Source organism: Antechinus flavipes, chromosome 5, assembly GCF_016432865.1.
Source record: "Antechinus flavipes isolate AdamAnt ecotype Samford, QLD, Australia chromosome 5, AdamAnt_v2, whole genome shotgun sequence".
Taxonomy (NCBI): domain Eukaryota; kingdom Metazoa; phylum Chordata; class Mammalia; order Dasyuromorphia; family Dasyuridae; genus Antechinus; species Antechinus flavipes.
In genome coordinates, this window is record NC_067402.1 from 88,075,989 (window position 1) to 88,097,508 (window position 21,520).

Sequence of the window (21,520 nt, forward strand, 5' to 3'; positions counted from 1 at the left end):
TTTCTTTCATCATTTCCTACTTCATTGTCATCTACTTTATTTCCAATTCTTAGCTATCACCAAAAGTGCTGATATAAAACCACAAAAAACACATCCCCATAGATACCTCCTTTCCTTGCTATAAGCCACTAACCAAAAGGAGATGAGAGGCAGAGAAGTCCACCGAGAAGTACACTAGCCTAAAAATAAGGAGATTTTGCCTTTAGTCACCACTTATCCATTAAGAAAGTGTGTAATAGTAGGTAAGTTTTTCCACTTCTTTCATAGTCTGTTTCCTCTTATATAAAATGAGAATATTAGACTGGAAGCTCTCTCAGGTTTTTTCTGGTTCAACAGGGAAAATTAGTCTATTGTTTTAAATGTTGTTCAAGTCTATGGCTTTTGTTGTTGTTAAGCACCAAAACATTCTATTATCTTTAATTGAATTCTCATTTTCTGAGGAAGAGTGAATAACACCATGACCTGATTTAAGCATACATTTTAGTTAATTAATTCCTGAAACTGTTTTTGAAGTGTTATATTGCTCTTGGTTAGTATTTTCCTTAATATTCACATCATTTCAGATAGAGGGAGAGATTTAATTCATTTTGAGTAACTGCCAAATTCACAAGGCCATAAGGTAACAGTCCAGGACTAGCCCCTAAGTGTTTCCTTCACTCAAATGTCTTATCTATTGGCTACTAAGTGTTATCTTTTATGCAAAGATAAAAAAAAATAAAATCTCTGGCCTTAAGAAGCTGACATACTACTGTCAAGCAAAGGAGGAGACATATAGATCAATAACCACAGTCCCTGGCAGTGAATAACACAAGGCATCTTATGAATGATGCTTGGGAAAGTTTAATGAAACCCTTGTATTTAAATACTTATAAGGAAGATCTAGTGGAGTTTGGGAAATGTAGAATACCAGCTACATTTTTTTTTTGTTTTAACTGTGAGTTAAGTATATTTTATTCCTGTCTTATACTTCCATTGTCATCTTCCCTGACTCCTAGAATAAATACATTATTTCAGCCAATTTGGAAAATGTAGTTTCCTCTATACACATCATGGTTATTTTTGATCAAGCTATCTAAACTTAAAAGGAGTCCTTTCTTTCCTCCATGAATTAAATTCTATACTTCCATGTCTAGACCTGACTCTCCACATCAGATCTCCTTCTCCTCTAACTTTCCATAGCACTTGTGATCTGAACTATACAATTAAGCACTCAATTATATAACTTCTTGTACTTTTCTCCAAGCATCTCTATGGTATATTCTCTTCTCCCCAACAGGATTACAAGCCTCAAGTAACCAGAAAACATTTTCTAATCTTCTGGAACCGGGTTGAATGGAGAATCAATTCTTAAATTTTCAGTATGCTCATTTGCATGATGGAAATTAGAAAGTGTTACAAATAGAACTTGACTTATTGTTTTGTTGATTGTCAAGAATATTTTTTAAAAGTGTTAGAGAAAGAGTTAATAATGTTAAATAAAATAAAAAATGGGTCCTACATACTTTTTTTTGAAGAATTGATTACTAAAAATTCACCAACACACCCCTGTTTCCATAGCATCTGGTATATAGTGCTAACAATCCAATTGACATTCCACATGTTTAAAGCAACTAAAAAAAGAACTCCAAAATGGAATAAAGAAGGACTATATCACCAATAAGTGAAATAAGGTTTTTTCCCATAGAGTTGTATATTCATTTCATTTTTAGTAAACTAAGAAGCAGTTTACCAGAAGAGCTAGAGAACTTGCCTAGAAACTAGGATGATCTGGATTTAAATCTTGCTTCTGTCACAAACTGGCTTTGTGATCCTGGGCAAATTAGTTAGACTCACAGTGCTTGAGGCAACCCTCCAAGACTGAGTTGGAGAGAAGAAGCAAACCTACATTGATAGAAGAGTTTTTTCACCTAGGAGGAACCTATGTCAGTGAAATTAAAGGACCACCAGTCTCCATCTCTATCACCATGATGAAATAGAATAAATATAGAACATTTAAATATAAATTTTAATTGATATATTCTGTTTGTTATACCATCATAAGTATCCATCCTTTTAAAGATGTATATTTTTGCAAGGCAATTGGGTTTAAGTGACTTGCCCAGAGTCACACAGCTAGGAAGTGTTAATTGTCTAAGGATAGATATGAATTCAAGTCCTCTGACTCCAGGGCTGGTGCTCTATCCACTGTGCCATCTAGCTGGCCTTAAAAATAAATTTAATTGATATTTTTGTTCCATATACCACAAAATTATCTGAAGTATCCCCCTCCCATCAAGAGTATTTCATAAATAAATAGTATTTTTAAAAACAGTATAACTAAAACTAAGAGTTGGTTCTATGAAAAAACCAACAAAATAGACAAACCCTTAGTAAATCTGATTAAAAAAAGGAAAGAGGAAAATCAAATTGTTAGTCTTAAAAATGAAAAGGGAGAACTCACCACTAACAAAGAGGAAATTAGAGCAATAATTAGGAGTTACTTTGCCCAACTTTACGTCAATAAATTCGACAACTTAAATGAAATAGAAGAATACCTCCAAAAATATAGCTTACCTAAACTAACAGAGGAAGAAGTAAATATCCTAAATACTCCTATCTCAGAAAAAGAAATAGAACAAACTATCAATCAACTCCCTAAGAAAAAAACCCCAGGACCAGATGGATTTACATCTGAATTCTATCAAACATTTAAAGATCAATTAACTCCAATGCTAAATAAACTATTTGAAGAAGTAGGGATTGAAGGAGTCCTACCAAACTCCTTTTATGACACAGATATGGTACTGATACCTAAACCAGGTAGGCTGAAAACAGAGAAAGAAAATTATAGACCAATCTCCCTAATGAATATTGATGCTAAAATCTTAAATAAAATATTAGCAAAAAGATTACAGAAAATCATCCCCAGGATAATACACTATGACCAAGTAGGATTTATACCAGGAATGCAGGGCTGGTTCAATATTAGGAAAACTATTAACATAATTGACTATATCAACAACCAACCAAACAAAAACCATATGATCATCTCAATAGATGCAGAAAAAGCATTTGATAAAATCCAACAGCCATTCCTAATAAAAACACTTGAGAGCATAGGAATAAAAGGACTTTTCCTTAAAATAGTTAGGAGCATATATTTTAAACCTTCAGTAAGCATCATATGCAATGGGGAAAAACTGGAACCTTTCCCGGTAAGATCTGGAGTGAAGCAAGGTTGCCCACTATCACCATTATTATTCAATATTGTATTAGAAACACTGGCCTCTGCAATAAGAGTCGAGAAAGAGATTAAAGGAATTAGAGTAGGCAATGAGGAAACCAAACTATCACTCTTTGCAGATGATATGATGGTATACCTAGAAAACCCCAAAGATTCTACTAAAAAGCTATTAGAAATAATTCATAATTTTAGCAAAGTAGCAGGATACAAAATAAATCCCCATAAATCCTCAGCATTCTTATACACCACCAACAAAATCCAAGAGCAAGAGATACAAAGAGAAATTCCATTCAAAATAACTGTTGATAGCATAAAATATTTGGGAATCTACCTACCAAAGGAAAGTCAGGAATTATATGAGCAAAATTACAAAAAAGTTTTCACACAAATAAAGTCAGACTTAAATAATTGGAAAAATATTAAGTGCTCTTGGATAGGCCGAGCAAATATAATAAAGATGACAATACTCCCTAAACTAATCTACTAATTTAGTGCTATACCAATCAGACTTCCAAGAAAATATTTTAATGATTTAGAAAAAATAACAACAAAATTCATATGGAACAATAAAAAGTCGAGAATCTCAAGGGAATTAATGAAAAAAAAATCAAATGAAGGTGGTCTAGCTGTACCTGATCTAAAATTATATTATAAAGCAGCAGTCACCAAAACCATCTGGTATTGGCTTAGAAATAGATTAGTTGATCAGTGGAAAAGGTTAGGTTCACAAGACAGAATAGTCAACTATAGCAATCTAGTGTTTGACAAACCCAAAGATTCTAAATTTTGGGATAAGATTTCATTATTTGATAAAAACTGCTGGGATAACTGGAAATTAGTATGGCAGAAATTAGGCAAGGACCCACACTTAACACCACATACCAAGATAAGATCAAAATGGGTCCATGACCTAGGCATAAAGAACGAGATTATAAATAAATTAGAGGAACATAGGATAGTTTATCTCTCAGACTTGTGGAGGAGAAAGAAATTTGTGACCAAAGATGAACTAGAGACCATTACCAATCACAAAATAGAAAGTTTTGATTATATCAAATTAAAAAGCCTTTGTACAAACAGAACGAATGCAAACAAGATTAGTAGGGAAGTAACAAACTGGGAAAACATCTTTACAATTAAAGGTTCTGATAAAGGCCTCATTTCCAAAATATATAGAGAACTGACTCAAATTTATAAAAAATCAAGCCATTCTCCAATTGATAAATGGTCAAAGGATATGAACAGACAATTTTCAGATGAAGAAATTGAAACTATTACCACTCACATGAAAGAGTGTTCCAAATCACTATTGATCAGAGAAATGCAAATTAAGACAACTCTGAGATATCACTACACACCTGTCAGATTGGCTAAGATGACAGGAAAAAATAATGATGAATGTTGGAGGGGATGCGGGAAAACGGGGACACTGATGCATTGTTGGTGGAGTTGTGAACGAATCCAGCCATTCTGGAGAGCGATCTGGAATTATGCCCAAAAAGTTATCAAACTGTGCATACCCTTTGATCCAGCAGTGTTTCTATTGGGCTTATACCCCAAAGAGATACTAAAAAAGGGAAGGGGACCTGTATGTGCCAAAATGTTTGTAGCAGCCCTGTTTGTAGTGGCTAGAAACTGGAAAATGAATGGATGCCCATCAATTGGAGAATGGCTGGGTAAATTGTGGTATATGAATGTTATGGAATATTATTGCTCTGTAAGGAATGACCAGCAGGATGAATACAGAGAGGCTTGGAGAGACCTACATGGACTGATGCTAAGTGAGATGAGCAGAACCAGGAGATCATTATACACTTTGACAACGATATTGTATGAGGATGTATTCTGATGGAAGTGGACTTCTCTGACAAAGAGACTTAACTGAGTTTCATTGGAGAAATGATGGACAGAAACAGCTACACCCAAAGAAGGAATACTGGGAAATGAATGTGAACTATTTGCATTTTTGATTTTCTTCCCGAGTTATTTTTACCTTCTGAATCCAATTCTCCCTGTGCAACAAGAGAACTGTTCGGTTCTGCAAATATGTATTGTATCTAGGATATACTGCAACATGTTTAGCATATATAGGACTGCTTGCCATCCTGGGGGGGGAGGGGGGAGGAAGGAGGGAGGGGAAAAAACGAAACATAAGTGATTGCAAGGGATAATGTCGTGTAGAAATTATCCTGGCATGGATTCTGTCAATGCGAAGTTATTATTAAATAAAATAAAATTTATATATATTAAAAAAAAAAACAGTATAACTGAGCACTATATCAAAAAAGTCTGAAAACAATTTAAATGTCTAATATCTATGAAATTCCACCTCCATGAGTTTGGGAGGGGAGGAAGGGGGTTCCTATGAAATCTCTTCATTTGAATACTACTTGAACTTTATGAATGTGTTGCATTTATTTGTGATATTTTAGTGTGTAGTTATTCTTTCCATGTGTTACTGTAGTTGCTATTTATATTATTTTCTAAGCCTTGCATAGTTCAGTCTACATCAATGATTATAGATTTTTTCCATGATTCTCTGCATTTCTCATAAACATCATTTCTTTTTTTCTAGTAAATATATTTATTGATTTATGAATCACATTGGGAGAGAAAAATCAGAGCAAAAGGGAAAAATCATAGGGGAGATTAAAAAGACACACAAAAAAGAGGTGAACATAGCATGTGCTGATTTAAATTCAGTCTGCTCAGTTCTTTTTTCTTTATGCAAATGGCATTTTCTGTCAAAAGTTTATTGGGATTGCTTTGGATCACTGAACCACTGAGAAGAACCAAGTCTTTCATAATTGCTCGTCATACATTTTTATGTTATTGTGTACAATATATTCCTGGTTCTGCTCATTTCACTATCAGTTGGTATAAATCTTTCCAGGCCTTTCTAAAATCAGCTTATTCATCATTTTTTATAGAACAATAAAGTTCAATTACCTTCATATACTTAGACTTGTTCAGGCATTCCTCAATTGATGGGCATCTACTCATTTTCCAATTCTTTGCTACCACAAAAAGAGCTGCTACAAACAGTTTTGCACATATGGGTTCCTGTCCTTTCTTCATGATTCCCTTGGGATACAGATCCAGTAATAGCACTGCTGGGTCAAAGGGTATGCACAATTTGATAGCACTTTGGCATAGTTCCAAATTACTCTCCAAAATGGAGTGATAATTTCACAATTCCCTCAACAATGCATTAGTGTCCCAGGTTTCCTATATACCCTCCAACTTTTATCATTTATCTTTTCCTGTCATCTTAGCCAATCTAAGAGGTACATCAGAGTTGCTTTAATTTGTATTTCTCTAATCAATAGTGATTTAGAGCATTTTTTCATATAACTATAGATGGCTTTAATTTCATCATCTGAAAATTGTTCCTATCCTTTGATGATTTATCAATTGGGGAATGACTTGTATACTTAAAAATTTGACACATTTCTTCTATATTTTAGAAATAAAACCTTTATCAGATGTAAAGGGCTTGAGTTGATGCACTGAGGTCAGAAAACCGAGTACTTAAGGCTAATTACCATTTGGACAATATTAGCATATGCTTGGAAAATGGCCCTTCCCACTATTCTGTGCTGGCTCAATAATTGGTATATACAGAGAATTGTAGGAGGGACTAGGGGGTGGGGTAAGACTAGTCAGAGTCACTTTTTTGGGCGGGAGCAAAGAGGAGAGGTATGGAGATCCTGCATCTATATAAGGTATCCAGGGTGCTAATTTGATCTTCACAATCAGAGGTATGGGCTTCTGTTGGAAGATTTGGAAAATCTTGTAATTTTGGAAAGATTTTTTTCCCAGCTTTGTACTTCCCTTTTAATCTTCTTTCTGTTGGTTTTGTCTGTGCAAAAACTTTTTAAGTTACTATAATCAAAGTTGTCCATTTTGCCTTTCATAATGTTCTCTAGTTCTTCTTTGATCATAAATTCATTCCTTTTCCAAAGATTTGATAGGTAAATTATCCCTTGTTCTCCTAATTTCTTTATGGCATCATCATTTATGCCCAAATCATGTACTTATTTTGACCTTATTTTGGTATGAAATATGAGATACAGATCTATGCTGAGTTTCTGACATATTTTTTCCAGTTTTTCCAGAAATTTTTGTCAAATAGTGAGTTCTTATTCCAAAAGTTGGAGACTGGGTATTTATTATCTTACTAGAATATTATAGGCCTTGATTATTTTGTCATGTGCATCTGATCTATTCCACTGATCCACCACTCTATTTCTGAATCAATACCAAATAGTTTTAATGACTGCTACTTTATAATATGGTTTTAGGTTTGGTACTGCTAAGCCATCATCCTTTGTACTTTTTTCATTAATTTCCCTGATTTTCTTGACCTTTTGTTCTTCCAGATAAATTTTGTTATTATGTTTTCTAGCTCTATAAAATGATTTTTGGCAGTTTGATTGGTATGGCATTGAACAAGTAGATCAATTTAGGCAAAAGCATCATTTTTATCATATTAACTCAACACAGTCATTAACAATTAATAGTTTTCCAATTGTTTAGATCTCACTCCATTTACATGAAAAATTTTTAGAATAGTGTTCATATAGTTTTTGGATTCATCTTGGCAGGTAGACTCTGAAACATTTTATTTTGTCTACACTAATTTTAGATGGAATTTCTCTTTCTATCTTGCTGATGGGCTTTGTCAGTAATATATAGAAACACTGGTGATTTGTGTGGGTTTATTTTATGTCCTGCAAGTTTGCTAAAATTGTAAATTGTTTTTAGTAGATTTTGGATGATTTTTTAGGATTCTCTGATCATATCATCAGCAAAGAAGGATAGTTTTATTTTCTCATTACCTATTCTAATCCCTTTAATTACTTTTTCTTGTCTTATTCCTAAAATCAACATTTCTGATATAATGTTGTATAATAGTGGTGATAAAGTCATCCTTATTTCACCCCTGATCTTACTGAGAATGCATCCAACTTCTCTCCATTTCAAGTAATGTTTACTATTGGTTTTAGATAGATATTGTTTATTATTTTAAGGAAAGTTCCCTTTATGCCTATGCTTTCTGATGTTATTAATAGAAATGTGTACTATATTTTGTCAAGAGCTTTTTTCTGCAACTATTGAGATTATCATATGATTTCTGTTGATTTTGTTATTGATATGGTCAATTATGCTAATAATTTTCTTGATATTGAACCATCCCTGCATTCCTGGTATAAATCCCACTTGGTCGTAGTATATATTATTCTGCTGATAAGTTGTTGTGATTTCTTTGCTAATATTTTATTTAAATTTTTTGCATCAATATTCATTAGAGAGATTGGGATGTAATTTTCTTTCTCTGTTTTGGCTCTTCCTGACTTAGGTATCAGTACCATATTTTTATCATAAAAGGAATTTGGCAGTACTCCTTCAGAGTATTGAAATTCATTGTTCTTTAAATGCTTGATAGAATTCAATTGTGAATCCATTTGTATCTGGAGATTTTTTCTTATGGAGTTGGTTAATGGCTTGTTCAATTTCCTTTTCTAAAATGGGACTATTTAAGTAATTTATTTCCTCCTCTATTAATCTGGGCTATTTATATTTTTGTAAATATTAATCCATTTAAGTCACATTGTCAAACTTGCTGCCATACAGTGAGGCAAAAGAACTTCTAATTATTGCTTTAATTTCTTTGTCATTGGGGTCAATTCACCCTTTTTATTTTTGATGCTGGTGATTTTGCTTTTTTTCTTTCCTGTTTTTCACCAAATTAACCAAAGGTTTATCTATTTTATTGAGGTCGTTTTTTTTTTTCCATAAAACTAACTCTTAGTTTTATTCATTATTTCAATAGTTTTTTAGTTTCACTTTTATTAATCTCTCCTTTGAGTTTTAGAGTGTCTAATTTGGTATTTCATTGGGGGAGGAGATTATTTTCCTCTTTTTTAGCTTTTTGAATGGTATGCCCAATTTATTGATCTCCTTTTCCTCTATTTTATTCATATAGCTATTTAGAGATGGAAAATTTGCCCTAAGAACTTCTTTGGCTTCACCCCATGTGTTTAAGTATGTGGTCTTATTATTGTCATTCTCTTGGATGAAATTATGTATTGTTTCTATGATTTGTTTTTTAACCCACTCACTTTTTAGAATTAGATTATTTAATTTCCAATTGGTTTTTCGCTTATCTTTCAATGCCTCTTTATTGAATATAATTTTATCTCCTATCACCCCTCATCCCTTCTCTTAGTAGTGTTTTTAATCCACTACCTTATCTTCTATCAACCCTTTCCCCCTTCCCTTACTTTTTTCCCTAGTTTTTCTGCCCACTCTTCTATCCTGTCTGTGGAGTACAGGCTAGTTTCTTGGAGGGTCTTGGGGTCAGCCAGAATCAGGATAAATTAAAGTCCTTGGTCTTTAGGGAGAGAAGTGAAGGAGACAGACAAACTGCCACAAGGCTTGCCAATATGTGTATCCTGGATTCTCCAGTCCAAAGTCACCAACTTCTCTCCTCCTCTTCCTGCTCAAAGTGATTCTGGCCTGTCTCACCCCACCCTCCAATCCTTGCTTCTGATTATCTTAACACCAAACATTCAGCCAGTATCAACTGTGAGAAGAGCCATTATCCAAACATATGCTAATAGAGTCATTGTGTCATAATGAATAGGTAATTAGCCTTAAGTATTCAGCTATCTGATTGGAATAGACCTTTTCACAGTTTCATCCCTCTACATTGTCCCTTCCTTTTCTTTCTTCTTTCTCCTCCTACTTCTTTGTAAGGTTAGATAAATTTCTATACCCCATGGAATGATTAAGTTATTCACTCTTAGAGCCAACTGACAAGATCAAGCTTCAGACAATGCTCATCCCCTCTCCTTTCTTTCCCTCAATTGTAATAAGTATTTTGCACCTCTTCATGTGAAATAATTGTCTGGTTATACCTCCCTTTTTTCTTTTTTTCAAGTACAGACCTTTTTCTAACCCTTAATGTCTTTTTTTTTTATGTTATCACATCAGAATCAATTTAAAACCACACCTTCAGTCCATTTGATGCCCCCTTCTGTCTCACACAGTGATAGATACAGTTCTCAAGAATTACAGATATCATTTTTCCGTATAGGAAGTTAACAATATAACCATTAAATAATATGTTTTCCCCTTATTTATCTTTATGTGCTTCTTTTGAGTTCTGTGTTTATAGATTAAATTTTCTGTTTAATTCTAGTTTATTTGAATAGAAATGATTGAAAGTCTCTTACTTGATTGCAAATCCATCACCTCCCCTAAAAGATGATGCTGTCTTGCTGAGTAATTAATTCTTGGTTGTAACCTTAGGTCCTTTGCATTCTGAAATATGGTATTTCATGCCCTCTGATCCTTTCTTGTAAAATTTGCCAGATACTGGATAATCCCATGATATTTGAATTGATTTTGTCTGGCAGCGTGCAGTATTTTTACTTGAGATTGAAATTCTGGAATTTCCCAACAACGTTCATTGGGATTTTCCTTGTGGGAACTCTTTCCAATCGATTGATTCTTTCAATAAGTATTTCCCCCTCTGTTTCTAGAATATTGGGGCAATTTTTCTTTTTTTTTTTTTACCTTTTTTTTTTTTAATTTTTATTTAATAATTACTTTATATTGACACTCGTTTCTGTTTCGATTTTTTTTTCCCTCCCTCCCTCCATCCCCTCCCCTAGATGGCAAGCAGTCCTTTATATGTTGGATATGTTGCAGTATATCCTAGATACAATATATGTTTGCAGAACCGAACAGTTCTCTTGTTGCATAGGGAGAATTGGATTCAGAAGGTATAAATAACCCGGGAAGAAAAACAAAAATGCAGATAGTTCACATTCGTTTCCCAGTATTCTTTCTTTGGGTGTAGCTGCTTTTGTCCATCATTTATCAATTGAAACTCAGGTCTCTTTGTCAAAGAAATCCATTTCCATCAAAATATGTCCTCATACAATATCGTTGTCAAAGTGTATAATGATCTCCTAGTTCTGCTCATTTCACTTAGCATCAGTTCATGTAAGTCTCGCCAGTCCTCTCTGTATTCATCCTGCTGGTCATTTCTTACAGAACAATAATATTCCATAACATTCATATACCACAATTTACCCAGCCATTCTCCAATTGATGGGGGGGGGCAATTTTTCTTAATGATCTCTTGAAGAATGCTATCCAGACTCTTTTTTTGGTTATGGCCTTCAGGCAGAGCAATAATTTTTAAATTGTCTCTTCTGGATTTATTTTCCAGGTCAGTTATTTTTTCAATAAAGTCGTTCACATTTTCTTCCATTTTTTCATTCTTTTTAGTTTGATGATTCTTGTTGTCTCACAAAGTTATTAGTTCCCATTTTTTCTGTTCTAGTTTTTAATGTGATTTACTTCAGTTAGCTTTTGTATATCTTTTTCCATTTGATTAATTCTACTTCTTAAGGAGTTCTTTTCTTCAGACAATTTCTTTTCTTCCTTTTCCAAGTTGTTGACTTTCATTTATACATCTCATTTTCTTATTTATTTTTTCTTCTATCCCTCTTATTTGTCTTTTAAAATCTTTGGCCTAGAGACCAATGATATGAATTCATATCACTCTTTGAGATTTCTTCTGTGGATATTCTGTCCTCATCTGAGTTTTGTTTTGGTATGCTCTGTCATCTTTTGATGGTCAAAGTTCTTTTCTGTTTCTTGCTCATTTTCTTTTCTTTTTGTATTTCCCTTTTTTTTTTCTTGGTCGAGCTCTGCTCCTGGAGTAAAAGTGACACTGTCCCAAGCTTTCTGTGCTACTGTGAGCCTTGGCTTTGGGCACAGGGGTCCCTTGTGTTTTCAGGATGTCCCTTTGCCTTCTCTTTTCAGTGAACAGCCTAGTATCCCAGAGTTTGCCTTCTGAGCTAGTACTGAAAGCTGCTTCATTGATTTGTTCCTCTACTGAGTTAGGACTGAGGGTCTTAGCTACTGATTTGCTGGAGAATAATTTCATTGTGTCAGACTCTGTTCAGAGGCTTGGTTCCATATGATTTTTGCAGAAAACTCAAGCAGCTTCTTGGCTTTACTCTAACCTCTTGGCTCTAATATAAATATCATTTCATATAGCATAATTTTCTTAACCATTTTCCAATTGATGGAGATCAGCTTTGTTTCCAATTCTTAGCTATAACAAAAAATACTAATGTAAATATTTTGGTGTATGTGGAGACTTCCTTCTTATTAAAGGTTTTATCAGATAATCAGCCTTTTACTTCACAGGGTATAGACACTTTATTTGCATAATTCTAAATCCCTTCCTAAAACTGTCATGTCAATTCAAAGTTCCATCAACAATGTATTAGTCTGTTTATTGTTCCACAACCCTGCCAACATTAACCATTGCCATTTTTTGACAATTTGCAGGATGAAATATCAAGACTGTTTTCATTTGAATTTCTTTTTTTATTAGTAAGTTGGAGCATTCTTTCATGTAGTTGTGAATACTTGACATTCTTTTTTGAGAACAGTTTATTCATATCTTTTGACCACTTATCTCTTGGGTAATGCTGATAAATGTTTATATGTTTATTAATTTTTTGTAGATCTGTATACCAAAGTCTTATCAAAGAAGTTTTATAAAAAATATTTTTTGATTCAACTACTCTTATTCTAAGATATTGATTTTTTTCCTTTATAAAAGCTTTTCACTTTCAAGTAACCAAAATTATAATTATTTCTACTTCTTATTCAGTTAAGAATATATTTCTTATATGATCTTTAAAATTAAGGTATTTATTTAGAAATTATTGTGGAATAGGAAGCAAGGTGTTAGTCTAAGTCAAATTTCTACTAAAGAGCTTTCAAGTTTTCTCAAAAAATTTTATGGGAAAAAGAGGGCTTTTTCATGGGTAATTTATGATTTTCACATTATCAAATATTGAGTTGAGTTCTATTGATTCAGATTCTCTCTTGCCTGTTCTATTACAGTGATCTTTTTTTAACCAGTACTAGATGATTTTGATGACTACTGCTTTGTAATATACTCTGAGGTCTGAAAGTCTGATTCCTCCTTCATCCCTACGTACTGTCATCATTTCCCTTCATATTTTAGAACTTTTGTTTTCAAAATAATTTTATTATTTTTCAAACTTTATGAAGTATCTCTTTGGTAATTTGATTGGTATAACATTAAATGGGTAAATTAATTTAGTTAATATTGTTCTTTTCATTATTTTGGCACAGTCTAGTCATGAGTTTTGAATATTTCTCCAAATATTAAAGTTGTTTTGCATTTCCTTATTGAATAGTAAATTATATTAAATGTATACAAGTCTTTTGTGTTCTCTGCAGGTTAATCACCAGAAATTTTACATGTTTTGTAGTTATTTTGAATGGGACTTCCCTTTCTATTACTGCTTCTTGTGTTTTGTTCTTATTATATAAAAGTACAGTTGATTTTTGGGCATTATATTTTACAACCTACAACTTTGCTAAAGCTATTAATTGTCCCAATTAGTGTCTTTGCTTGATTCTTTGGGATTTTTCAAATAAACCATCATATCATCAGAAAATGGAAATAGTTTTTTCTCTTTTTATCTTTATGTCTTTAATTTCTTACTCCTGTCTTATTACTACTCCTATTAGGAAGTGCTATTGCACTTTCAAAACTATATCAAATAATAGTGGGGAGAGTAGGCATGCTTACTTCATTTCTGTATTTACTGGAAAAGGTTCTTTTTTTAATAAGGCTTTTTATTTCCAAACATGCATCGATAATTTGACAACATTGACCCTTACATAGCCTTGTATTTCAGATTTTCTTCTCCTTCCCCCCCATCCCCTGCCCTAGATGGCAAACAATTCAATATATATTAAACATATTAAAATATATCTTAAATCCAATATGTATAAACATATTTATCCAATTCTCTTGCTGTGCAAGAAAAATCAGATTAAAAAAAGTAAATGAATAAGAAAACAAAATGCAAGCAAACAACAACAAAATGAGTGATAATGCTATGTTGTGATCCACACTCAGTTCCCACAGTCCTTTCTCTGGATGTAGGGCTCTTTTCATCACAAGATCATTGGAACTGGCATCAATAATCTCACTCTTGGAAAGAGTCACATTCAGCAGAATTGATTGTCATATAATATTGATGTTGTCATGTATAATGATCTCCAGGTTCTTTTCATTTCACTCAGCATCAATTCATGTAAGTCTCTTTAGGCCTTTCTAAAATCATCTTCTTGATCATTTCTTATAGAACAATAATATTCCATAACATTCATTTTCCATAACTTATTTAGCCATTCTCCAACAGTTTCTTGCCACTGTGAAAAGGGCTGCCACAAACATTTTTGCACATGTGGATCCCTTTCCTTTAAGATCTTTTTGGGATACAGGCCCAATAGAAACACTGCTGGGTCAAAGGATGTATACAGTCTGATAGTCCTTTGGGCATAGTTCCAAATTGCTCTCCAGAATGGCTAGATCCATTCACAAATCTACCAACAATGTGCAGTGTGTGTATCTCATAGTTGTCTTAATTTGCATTTCTCTAATTAATAGTGATTTAGAGCACCTTCTCATATGATTAGAAATAGTGTCAATTTCTTCATCTGAAAATTGTCCTTATCCTTTCACCATTTATCAATTGGAGAATTGTTGGAATCCTTACTAACTGCTAAGTAATTAGAGTTGATCTAATCTTACAAGAAGATGTTTTGGCCAGAACCTGAAACAAGGTACTAAGTAGAACTAATTAACACAAGGCTTGTGTTCACACCTTTACTCATTGGAGTCCACAAGTATGCTAGCTTCACAAAGTACACTTTCTAACTTCAAGGGAGTTCACACCTCCCTTAAAGTCATTGGGCCAGAGAGCACTATGGGAGAAAACCCATAATCCCATTCTCTCAGAAGAGGCAGATAAAAAGCCAGCGATGAGGGATCTATGGCAGAATACATTTTTTCCTCTTGGCTGGCTGATCGCGCTGGACTCGAGAGGAACGACTCTGGTGCAGAGAACACTTTTGACGGATTTCAGTGGAGCTACGCCAGAAGCCCTCTCTCCGCGGCAAGTTGGTGGCTGGGCTCCCCAGAAGGAGATAAGAGAGACCTTCCATCTCTGTCTTGGTTGGAGGCAGAAGAAAGCAGAGGCAGAGGCTGAAGGACAGAACCTTTGGATTTGGAGACATCCGAAGGAAGGAGAGCTCTAAGCCTCTAAGCCTCTAAACTGGCTGTGCCCTGAGAAGAACAAACTCCAACATTTGAACTCTAACAGAGAATGGCTTGGATTCTTATAAATTTGAGTCAATTCTCGATATATTTTAAAAATGAGACCTTTATCAGAACCCTTAAATGTAAAAATGATTGAAAAAGGTTCTAATATATTTCTAGTGCATATGACACTTGTTTTTAGTTTTAGATAAATGTTTTTAATGTTATTTTTTAAAGTCCCTCTATAAATGCAAATTAAGATAACTTTGAGGTACCACTACACACCTCTCAGATTGGCCAGGATGACAGGAAAAGATAATGACAAATGTTGGAGATGATGTGGGAAAACTGGGACACTAATACATTGTTGGTGGAACTGTGAAGTGATCCAACCATTCTGGAGAGCAATTTGGAATTATGCCCAAAGGGCTATCAAACTGTCTATACCCTTTGATCCAGAAGTGTTTCTACTGGGCTTGTATTTCAAAGAGATTATAAAAAAAGGGGAAAGAATCCACATGTGCAAAAAATGTTTGAGGTAGCCCTTTTTGTAGTGGCAAGAAACTAGAAACTGGGTGGATGCCCATCAATTGGAGAATGGCTAAGTAAGTTATGGTATATGAATGTTATGAAATATTATTATTCTGTAAGAAACAATCAGCAGGATGATTTCAGAGAGGCCTGAAGAGACTTACATGAACTTATGCTAAGTGAATTGAGCAGAACTAGCAGGTTATTATATGTGGCAACAATAAGATTATAAAATGATCAATTCTGATGTACATGGCTCTTTTCAACAATGAGATGATTCAGGCCAGTTTCAATGATTTTGCAATGAGAGAGCCATCTACACCCAGAGAGAAGACTGTGGGAACTGAAAGGGGATCACAAAATAGCATTTTCACTCTTTTTGTTGTGTTTGCTTGTATTTTATTTTCTTTCTCATTTTTTTTTCCTTTTTGATTTGATTTTTCTTGTGCAGCAAGATAATTGTATAAATTTGTACGGCTATATTGCATTTAACATATTTTTCTACCATGTTTACTTGCCATCTAAGAAAGGAAGTGGGGGACTGGGAAGGAAATTAGAACACAAAATTTTGCAAGGGTTAATGTTGAAAAATTATCAATGCATATGTTTTGAAAATTAAAAAGCTTTAATAAATAAATAAACAAAAGGCCCTCTTCATATATTTTGTAGCATTTTTAATATAAAAGGGAATTATACATTATTTTTTTTTTTTAAATTAAAGCACATTAAAAAAAACTTTATTTTATTATTTTATTTTATTTTGCAACATGGCTAATACAGAAACATATTTTGTTTTTTTTGTTTTTTTTTTTTTTGTTTTTTTTTTGTTTTTTTTTTTTTTTAAATTTTTTATTTAATAATTACATTATATTGACACTCATTTCTGTTCCGATTTTTTTTCCCCCTCCCTCCCTCCACCCCCTCCCCTAGATGGCAAGCAGTCCTTTATATGTTGGATATGTTGCAGTATATCCTAGATACAATATATGTTTGCAGAACCGAACAGTTCTCTTGTTGCGTAGGGAGAATTGGATTCAGAAGGTATAAATAATCCGGGAAGAAAAACAAAAATGCAGATAGTTCACATTCGTTTCCCAGTGTTCTTTCTTTGCGTGTAGCTGCTTTTGTCCGTCATTTATCAATTGAAACTCAGGTCTCTTTGTCAAAGAAATCCACTTCCATCAAAATATGTCCTCATACAATATCGTTGTCGAAGTGTATAATGATCTCCTGGTTCTGCTCATTTCACTTAGCATCAGTTCATGTAGGTCTCTCCAAGCCTCTCTGTATTCATCCTGCTGGTCATTTCTTACAGAACAATAATATTCCATAACATTCATATACCACAATTTACCCAGCCATTCTCCAATTGATGGGCATCCATTCATTTTCCAGTTTCTAGCCACTACAAACAGGGCTGCTACAAACATTTTGGCACATACAGGTCCCTTTCCCTTCTTTAGTATTTCTTTGGGATATAAGCCCAATAGAAACACTGCTGGATCAAAGGATATGCACATTTTGATAATTTTTTGGGCATAATTCCAGATTGCTCTCCAGAATGGTTGGATTCATTCACAACTCCACCAACAATGCATTAGTGTCCCAGTTTTCCCGCATCCCCTCCAACATTCATCATTATTTTTTCCTGTCATCTTAGCCAATCTGACAGGTGTGTAGTGGTATCTCAGAGTTGTCTTAATTTGCATTTCTCTGATCAATAATGATTTGGAACACTCTTTCATATGAGTGGTAATAGTTTCAATCTCATCCTCTGAAAATTGTCTGTTCATATCCTTTGACCATTTATCAATTGGAGAATGGCTTGATTTCTTATAAATTTGAGTCAGTTCTCTATATATTTTGGAAATGAGGCCTTTATCAGAACCTTTAACTGTGAAAATGTTTTCCCAGTTTGTTGCTTCCCTTCTAATCTTGTTTGCATTAGTTTTATTTGTACAAAGGCTTTTTAATTTGATGTAATCGAAATTTTCTATTCTGTGATCAGTAATGGTCTCTAGTTCATCTTTGGTCACAAATTTCTTTCTCCTCCACAAGTCTGAGAGATAAACTATTCTATGTTCCTCTAATTTATTTATAATCTCGTTCTTTATGCCTAGGTCATAGACCCATTTTGATCTTATCTTGGTATATGGTGTTAAGTGTGGGTCCATGCCTAATTTCTGCCATACTAATTTCCAATTATCCCAGCAGTTTTTATCAAATAATGAATTCTTTTCCCAGAAGTTAGGGGCTTTGGGTTTGTCAAACACTAGATTGCTATAATTGACTATTCTGTCTTGTGAGCCTAGCCTTTTCCACTGATCCACTAATCTATTTCTTAGCCAATACCAAATGGTTTTGGTGACTGCTGCTTTATAATATAATTTTAGATCAGGTACAGCTAGGCCACCTTCATTTGATTTTTTTTTCATTAGTTCCCTTGAGATTCTCGACTTTTTATTGTTCCATATGAATTTTGTTGTTATTTTTTCTAGATCAATAAAATATTTTCTTGGAAGTCTGATTGGTATAGCACTAAATAAATAGATTAGTTTAGGGAGTATTGTCATCTTTATTATGTTCGCTCGGCCGATCCAAGAGCACTTAATATTTTTCCAATTATTTAAGTCTGACTTTATTTGTGTGGAGACTTTTTTATAATTTTGCTCATATAATTCCTGACTTTCCTTTGGTAGATAGATTCCCAAATATTTTATGGTATCAACAGTTATTCTGAATGGAATTTCTCTTTGTATCTCTTGCTGTTGGGTTTTGTTGGTGATGTATAAAAATGCTGAGGATTTATGGGGATTTATTTTGTAGCCAGCTACTTTGCTAAAATTATGAATTATTTCCAATAGCTTTTTGGTAGAATCTCTGGGGTTCTCTAGGTATACCATCATATCATCTGCAAAGAGTGATAGTTTGGTTTCCTCATTGCCTACTCTAATTCCTTTATATCTTTCTCGACTCTTATTGCCGAGGCTAGTGTTTCTAATACGATATTAAATAATAATGGTGATAGTGGGCAACCTTGCTTCACTCCAGATCTTACTGGGAAAGGTTCCAGTTTTTCCCCATTGCATATGATGCTTACTGATGGTTTTAAATATATGCTCCTGACTATTTTAAGGAAAAGTCCATTTATTCCTATGCTCTCAAGTGTTTTTATTAGGAATGGATGTTGGATTTTATCAAATGCTTTTTCTGCATCTATTGAGATGATCATGTGGTTTTTGTTTGTTTGGTTATTGATATAGTCAATTATGCTAATAGTTTTCCTAATATTGAACCAGCCCTGCATTCCTGGTATAAATCCTACTTGGTCATAGTGTATTATCCTGGTGACAATTTTCTGTAATCTTTTTGCTAATATTTTATTTAAGATTTTAGCATCAATATTCATTAGGGAGATTGGTCTATAATTTTCTTTCTCTGTTTTCAGCCTACCTGGTTTAGGTATCAGTACCATATCTGTGTCATAAAAGGAGTTTGGTAGGACTCCTTCAATCCCTATTTTTTCAAATAGTTTATATAACATTGGAGTTAATTGTTCTTTAAATGTTTGGTAGAATTCACATGTAAATCCATCTGGTCCTGGGGATTTTTTCTTAGGGAGTTGATTGATAGTTTGTTCTATTTCTTTTTCTGAGATGGGACTGTTTAGGATATTTACTTCTTCCTCTGTTAGTTTGGGCAAGCTGTATTTTTGGAGGTATTTTTCTATTTCATTTAAGTTGTCGAATTTATTGGCATAAAGTTGGGCAAAGTAACTCCTAATTATTGCTCTAATTTCCTCTTCGTTAGTGGTGAGTTCTCCCTTTTCATTTTTAAGACTAACAATTTGATTTTCCTCTTTCCTTTTTTTAATCAGATTTACTAAGGGTTTGTCTATTTTGTTGGTTTTTTCATAGAACCAACTCTTAGTTTTATTAATCAATTCAATAGTTTTTTTACTTTCAATTTTATTGATCTCACCTTTTACTTTTAGAATTTCAAGTTTAGTGTTTGACTGGGGGTTTTTAATTTGTTCCTTTTCTAGCATTTTTAATTGCAAACCCAATTCATTGACCTTCTCTTTCTCTATTTTATACAAATAGGCCTCTAGAGATATGAAATTTCCCCTTATTACCGCTTTGGCTGCATCCCATACATTTTGGTATGATGTCTCATTATTATCGTTTTCTTGGGTGAAGTTATTAATTATGTCTATGATTTGCTGTTTTACCCAATCATTCTTTAGTATGAGATTATTTAGTTTCCAATTATTTTTTGGTCTACTTCCCCTGCTTTTTTGTTGAATGTAATTTTCATTGCATCGTGGTCTGAAAAGGATGCATTTACTATTTCTGCCTTACTACATTTGAGTTTGAGGTTTTTATGTCCTAATATATGGTCAATTTTTGTATAGGTTCCATGAACTGCTGAAAAGAAAGTGTATTCCTTTCTGTCTCCATTACATTTTCTCCAGAGATCTATCATATCTAGCTTTTCTAGTATTCTGTTTACCTCTTTGACTTCTTTCTTATTTATTTTCTGGTTTGATTTATCTAATTCTGAGAGTGCAAGGTTAAGATCTCCCACTATTATAGTTTTACTGTCTATTTCTTCTTGCAGCTCTCTTAGTTTCTCTTTTAAGAATTTAGATGCTACCCCACTTGGTGCATATATGTTTAATATAGATAGTGCTTCATTATCCATGCTACCCTTTAGCAAGATATAGTGTCCTTCCTTATCTCTTTTAATTAGGTCAATTTTTGCTTTAGCTTGATCTGAGATCAGGATGGCTACCCCTGCTTTTTTGACTTCACCTGAAGCATAGTAGATTTTGCTCCAACCTTTTACCTTTAACCTGCATGTATCTCCCCGCTTCAGGTGTGTTTCCTGTAAACAACATATTGTAGGATTCTGGCTTTTAATCCATTCTGCTAACCGCTTCCTCTTTATGGGGGAGTTTACCCCGTTCACATTTATGGTTAGAATGACCAATTCTGTATTACTTGCCATCTTGTTAACCCCGGTTTATGCTTTCCTCCCTTCTTTCCCCTTTCCCCCCCTTCCAAGTATTAAGCTTGTGAGCACCCCTTGCTTCTCACAGCCCTCCCTTTTTAGTGTCCCTCCCCCCGCCTTAGAGTTCCTCCCCCTATCTTACCCCTTCCCTCCCAGTTCCCGTATTCCCTTCCGCTTAGCTTATTCCTTCCCTTTCCACTTTTCCCTTCTCACTTTTCAATGAGATGGGAGAAGTTTCACCATAGATTGAATATGTCTTAAGATTTTTCACTTAAAGCCAATTCTGAAGGCAGTAAGATACCACTATATTCATCCCCCTCCATTCTTTCTCTCAGATATAATAGGTTTCCTATGCCTCTTCATGAGATGTACTACCCCCACTTTACCCTTTTTCTGGTACAATGTCCTTTCCACATCAATTTCTAGAACAAGGTATACATGTATTCTTTATACATCTATATAGTCAAAATATAGTTCCCAAGATTAATCTTTACCTTTTTAGATTTCTCTTGAGTTCTATATTTGTAGATCAAACTTTTTGTTAAGTTCTGGTTTTTTCATCAGAAATAGATGGA